This window comes from Oratosquilla oratoria, chromosome 40 (assembly GCF_046742065.1).
Source record: "Oratosquilla oratoria isolate Oo_2021 chromosome 40, ASM4674206v1, whole genome shotgun sequence".
Classification (NCBI taxonomy): Eukaryota; Metazoa; Arthropoda; class Malacostraca; order Stomatopoda; family Squillidae; genus Oratosquilla; species Oratosquilla oratoria.
The window spans coordinates 14,543,212-14,550,120 of NC_134816.1; positions in this window are offsets into that span (position 1 = coordinate 14,543,212).

Sequence of the window (6,909 nt, forward strand, 5' to 3'; positions counted from 1 at the left end):
CTCTCTCTCTCTCTCTCTCTCTCTCTCTCTCTCTCTCTCTCTCTTTTTTTTCTTTCTTTTTTTTCTAAGGGTGAGGCATTTGGACCAGGATCTTGGCATGTGCAAAACGATTTTCTTTTTTTTCGATCACGAAAAAAGAATTGAATCATGCTCTTTGTGGGGCATTTTTTTTTTTTCCAGAGTAATGAAAAAATCCGGTATGTGTTCTATTGCTACATCTTATCAAATTGACCTGAAACCAACTTAACCAACCCTAACTGTAACCCAACCTAATTAAGTCTAATCTAACTTAACCTAAACTAATCTAGCCTAACCTCTTCTAACCTAACCTAAATCCCCAGTCATCCCGGAAAAAAAAAAAAAATCGCCTCGGACGAAACGTAGCAATTTCGAAATGCAGCTGTAGCGAACATGCACACTTACAAGCTCACTCGAGGCGGGATTAATCAGAATTTTATTCAGGTCATGGTGCAGTGTCAACGGCAGGGCTCGGCGGCTGCGGCCCCAAAAAGAGAAGATCGGGAGGCAGAGCGAGAGAATGTTAAGGAGCCTCATTCAGAAGACGAGGCGCGGAGAGAGGAAGAAGAGGGGGGAAAAAAGAAAGGTGAGGAAGGGGAAGAGGAGAGGAGAAAGACAAAGGTAAAGAGAAAGATATCAAGGGTGGAAGGAGAGGAGGTGGAAAATAAGAATAAGGAGAGGAAGAAAAAGGAGAATGGGAGAAGGGAAAAGAGTGTAAAGTAAACGAGAAAAAGGGCGATGACAATAAAAATAGGGGTAGAAGAAAAGAAGAAGAATAAAGAAGAGCAAAAAGAAGAGGAAAACGGAGAGAAGAGGGAAAAAAAACAGGAAAAAAGAAGAAAATTATAAAAAATATAATTATAAAAAGAAAATTATAAAAAGAAAAAAGATGAAGAATAGATTGGAAGAAAATAAAAAGGTGAAAGAAGGGTAGGGGAAGAGGAAAAAGGAAGTGAAAGGGAAGTCGAAATAAGAAAAAAAAAAGGAGAAAGAAGATGAGGTGGGGAAAGAAAGGAGGATAAAGAAGAAGAGATGAGGAGAGGGAAAGTAAAGATAAAAAGAAAAGAAGAAAGATGAGAGGTACAGAGAAAAACAAGAGGAGGTAGACGATGAGAAGGAAAAAGAAGAGGAGTAAGAGGAAGAGGTTAGAATGGAAATAGAAAAGAAATGGCAAGAGAGTAAGAAGGGTGGACAAGGAACGAGAAGAGGAGAATGAATGGAATGATGAAGAAAAAAAAATAGAGAAAAGGCAAAAATGAAAATGCAAAGAACAAGAACATGAAGGGAGGGAGAAGAGGAAAATGAGAAAAAAGAGAGTAAAAGAGAAGAAGAAAGAATACATGGATGTGCGGAGAGGAAAGGGGAGGGGGGTGAGAAAGGAGGGATGATTAAGAAAGGGGGACTAAGAAGTGAAAATGGTGAAGTAAGAGAAGAACGAAGAGGAAGAGAAGAAGGAAGCTACAAGAATAATGAAAAAAGGAAAATATCGAAGTGGAAGATAAGACCGAAGAAGAGGAGATGGTGGAAGCGGAGGAGAAGGAAGATAGGAAAAGTAGAAGTAGGAAGAGATAGATAAGAGAAGGACGAAGAGGAAGAGGAGAAGAAAGAGGATAGGAAAAGAAGAAGGAGGATACAAGGATAATGAAAAAAGAAAAATAACGAAGTGGAAGATAAGGGCGAAGAAGAGGAGATGGTGGAAGCGGAGAAGAAGGAAGATAGGAAAAGGAGGAGAAGTAGGAAGAGATAGATGACAAGACAGAAGGAAAAGTAAGACGAGAAGAAGTAAAATGACAAGAAGGAGGGGGGGGGGAGGAAGAGGAGATGGTGGAAGAGGAGGAGAAGAAAGTGAATCGGTGAACAAAGAGAGAGGAGAGGAGATACAAATGGAAAGTGGGGAGGAGGTAGAAGAAGAGGGGAAGGAGAGAGAGAAAGAAACATTAAAGAAAAGAATGAAAACATGGGAGAGGGTAAAGAGCTGGGTGGTGACAAAGGAAAACAAGAAACAAGGGATAAGTAAAATGAAAAATAAAGACAAAGAATAAAGGTGAATAAAAATATACATAAGAAAAGATAAACAATATAATGATTAGAGGCTGATACGAAGAAAAATTAATAAGTAGATATAAAGAAAGAAGTATTACAGCGGTTAAAAAGGGTTTGTTGAGAAAAAGAAGATAAAGAGGGAAATAATGAAAATATAATGTAATGAGTCACTTAACCCTTCGAAGATGAAAAGTTTTTCCAAAACTGAATGATGTATTCTAGCAATAACCAAAAGAAAAATATTGAACCGCCTTTGACCTCGAATTAGCTTTGTACTGGCTGGTGGTATTTTCATTTATTTATTTATTTATTTATTTATTTATTTATTTATTTATTTATTTATTTATTTATTTATTTATTTATTTATTTATTTATTTATTTATTTATTTATTTATTTATTTATTTATTTATTTATTTATTTATTTATTTATTTATTTATTTATTTATTTATTTATTTATTTATTTATTTATCTATTTATTTATTTATTTATTTATTTATTTATTTATTTATTTATTTATTTATTTATTTATTTATTTATTTATTTATTTATTTATTTATTTATTTATTTATTTATTTATTTATTTATTTATTTATTTATTTATTTATTCATTTATTTATTTATTTATCTATTTTTTAATTATTTATATTTTTATTTATTCATTTATTTATTTATCTATTTAACTGTTTACTTATTTATTGATTTATTTATTTATCTGTTTGTTTATTTATTTATATATATATATATTTATATGTTTATTTATCTATTTATTTATTTAATTATCTATTTATTAATTTATTTATTTATTTATATATTTATTTATTTATTTATTTATTTATTTATTTATTTATTTATTTATTTATTTATTTATTTATTTATTTATTTATTTATTTATTTATTTATTTATTTATTTATTTATTTATTTATTTAATTATTTATTTATTTATTTATTTATTTATTTATTTATTTATTCATTTGTTTGTTTGTTTGTTTGGTTTATCTTTGAAATTCAGTGTAATTAAGAGCAAGGACCGCAGAATGTGCTTTATATTCCGTTGCCTCAGACAGAATCCTATTCCACCCATCGACTACGGGATTGGCGGAATTGTCTTGTAGGTTATCTACGTCCTAACAGCTTGTGACAAGTTTGTCTCTTTAGGATTTTTCAGAGTTGAAAGAAATCGCTGATCGGTAGCCGGAGAAATTACTCCAAGGTGAATGAAAATGAAAGGAGGCAGAAATCGCTGATTGGTAGCCAGAGAATTTTTCAGAGTTGAAAGAAATCGCTGATTGGTAGCCAGAGAAATTTTCAGAGTTGAAAGAAATCGCTGATTAGTAGCCAGAGAATTTTTCAGAGTTGAAAGAAATCGCTGATTGGTAGCCAGAGAAATTACTTCAAGGTGAATGAAAATGAAAGGAGGCAGATATAAAGTGTTATATATCGGATGGTCAAAATGATACTGAGAATTTTCATCTTTAATCTAATTACAGGCGGTCAAAACTCTACATACAAGAGGCAAATATGAGTGTTATTTATCGGATGGTCAAAATAATATTGAGAATTTTCATCTTTAATCCAATTACAGGCGGTCAAAACTCTACATAAAAGAGGCAAATATGAAGTGTTATATATCGGATGGTCAAACTGATATTGAGAATTTTCATCTTTAATCTAATTACAGGCGGTCAAAAATCCACATGCAGTTATCACCACCCATACGATCTGACCGGGCCGGATTGAGACACCAAAGTGAGGAGGAGTCAGATATAAAGTGTTATATATCGGATGGTCAAAATGATACTGAGAATTTTCATCTTTAATCTAATTACAGGCGGTCAAAACTCTAAATCCAATTATCACCACCCATGCAATTTGACCGAGCCGGATTGAGACACCAAAGTGAGGAGGAGGCAGATATAAAGTGTTATATAACGGATGGTCAAAATGATACTGAGAATTTTCATCTTTAATCTAATTACAGGCGGTCAAAACTCTACACCCAGTTATCACCACCCATGCAATCTGACCGGGCCGGATTGAGACACCAAGGTGAGGAGGAGGCAGATATATAAAGTGTTATATATCGGATGGTCAAAATGATACTGAGAATTTTCATCTTTAATCTAATTACAGCCGGTCAAAACTCTAAATCCAGTTATCACCACCCAGGCAATCTGACCGGGCCGGATTGAGACACCAAAGTGAGGAGGAGTCAGATATAAAGTGTTATATAACGGATGGTCAAAATGATACTGAGAATTTTCAACTTTAATCTAATTACAGGCTGTCAAAACTCTAAATCCAGTTATCACCACCCATGCAATCTGACCGGGCCGGATTGAGACACCAAAGTGAGGAGGAGGCAGATATATAAAGTGTTATATATCGGATGGTCAAAATGATACTGAGAATTTTCATCTTTAATCTAATTACAGCCGGTCAAAACTCTAAATCCAGTTATCACCACCCAGGCAATCTGACCGGGCCGGATTGAGACACCAAGATGAGGAACAAAAGTGGCATTCTTTTTCCATGAGATAGGCAAGGTCTGCAATAGGCCTGTGGAGTTCCTCTTGGAGATAAAGACGTACATAGGCTTTGACGACGGGATCCAGGGAGATGTTCTCTCCCACTTTCATCCCCAATGCAAATGTGTGTCGTTGAAGCTTCATCAGTTACGGAAGTTAGAGTTGTAGTAAAAAAAAAAAAAAAAAAAAAAAGAGTTGGTGAGGTAATCTAAGTTTTGAGTTTTTACTATATCTAATAAAGTGATGCTACACTTGTGGGCCGTTGCCTCCCGATGAGTCCCAAGACCCTCCTGAGGAAGAGAAACCGATAACGAGCGAGAAGATCGAAGGGAAAGGGAAAGTGTTCCTAATGAGCAAACTATTTGTCTACCTGAATGACTGGAATAGTTTCATTTGTCTGATCGCACTTATATATACGCACATACGCGTTCTTCCACACATATGCAAGCACACACACACACACACACACACACACACACACACACACACACACACACACACACACACACACATATTCACACACACACACACACACACACACACACACACACACACACACACACACACACACACACACACACACACACACACACACACACACACACACACACACACATATATATTCACACACACACACACACACACACACACACACACACACACACACACACACACACACACACACACACACACACACACACACACACACACACACACACACACACACACACACACACACACACACACACACTCACACACACAACACACACACACACACACACACACACACACACACACACACACACACACACACACACACACACACACACACACACACACACACACACACACACACACACACACACACACACACACACACACACACACACACACACACACACACACACACACACACACACACACACACACACACACACACACACACACACACACACACACACACACACACACACACACACACACACACACACATACACAAAGGATTACAAAGGTGGAGCATGCCGACAGGAGACCTTCTGGTCAATAACTAGGTTGGATACGAAAAAAATATAATAACGATAAATAAAAATTATAATAATATAGATAATGATAAATAGAATAAATAAATGCATACGGACAGTTAGATAATAAATAGGTAAAAAGGAAATAACAATAAATTGACATATAACTAATAATAAAGGGAAATCAAGCAAACAGATAAATAACAACAAACAAATAAACAAATGATATAAAATAAATGGCAGTCATTACAGCGTCTTTCTTGGGCGTTTATCTAAACGAATCTTAAAGCTTCGAACTGAACTATATTGCACTACCTGTGCAGGAAGTTTATTCCATTCATTAACTACACGGTTGGCGAAGTTATTTCTACCCATTTCCATATTAAATATATTTCCTGACAGTTTGAGACCATTATTTCTAGTCGGATTCTCATTCAGTGTGAAAATTTTGTCACTTTTTATGCTGTCAACTCCCTTTACAATCTTAGAAACCTGTATCAAGTCACCTCTGAGTCTACGCTTTTTTAGGGAAAACAGATTCATATCTTTTAGACGATTTTCGTATGATTTATTGTTGATATTTGGAATAAGTTTTGTGGCTCACCGTTGTACTTTTTCCAATCTGTCAATATCTTTAATGAGATTCGGTGACCATACGGAAACAGCATATACCAAATGTAGACGAACTATCGACTTATATAGCTTGTTAATAGTAGCGGGACTTTTGAAGTCAAAAGATCGCGCAGTCAGTCCTAGAATCTTATTTGCTTTCCCAGAGGCTGAAATACACTGCTTAGATGATTTGAGATCGTTACTGATAATTACGCCGAAATCCTTTTCACTATCCACTTTTGTTAACGAAATTCCAAATAACGTGTAATCGTACTTACTGTTATTTGTACCTATGTGCATTACCTTGCATTTAATTGTGTTAACTTTCATTAGCCGGTTTTCAGACCATTGCTGTGATTTCTCTAAATCTTCTTGAATATCTAATTGATTTAAGTGACCATTTGCCATTCCTCAAAGTTTTGTATCATCAGCAAATTGGGAGACAATAGATTTTAGTCCATGGTCTATATCATTCATATATACTATAAATAGAAGTGGCCCAAGAATGGAACCCTGAGGAGCTCCACTCGTGACATTTTTTCCATCTAGAAGCTCTGCCATTTAAAACAGCTCTCTGTTTAAGATCATACACCCAATTTTTAGTCCAACTTAATAGGCTACCACTTATTCCGTGTGAGGCTAATTTAGTAAGTAGTCTTTCGTGGGGGACGGTATCAAAATATTTT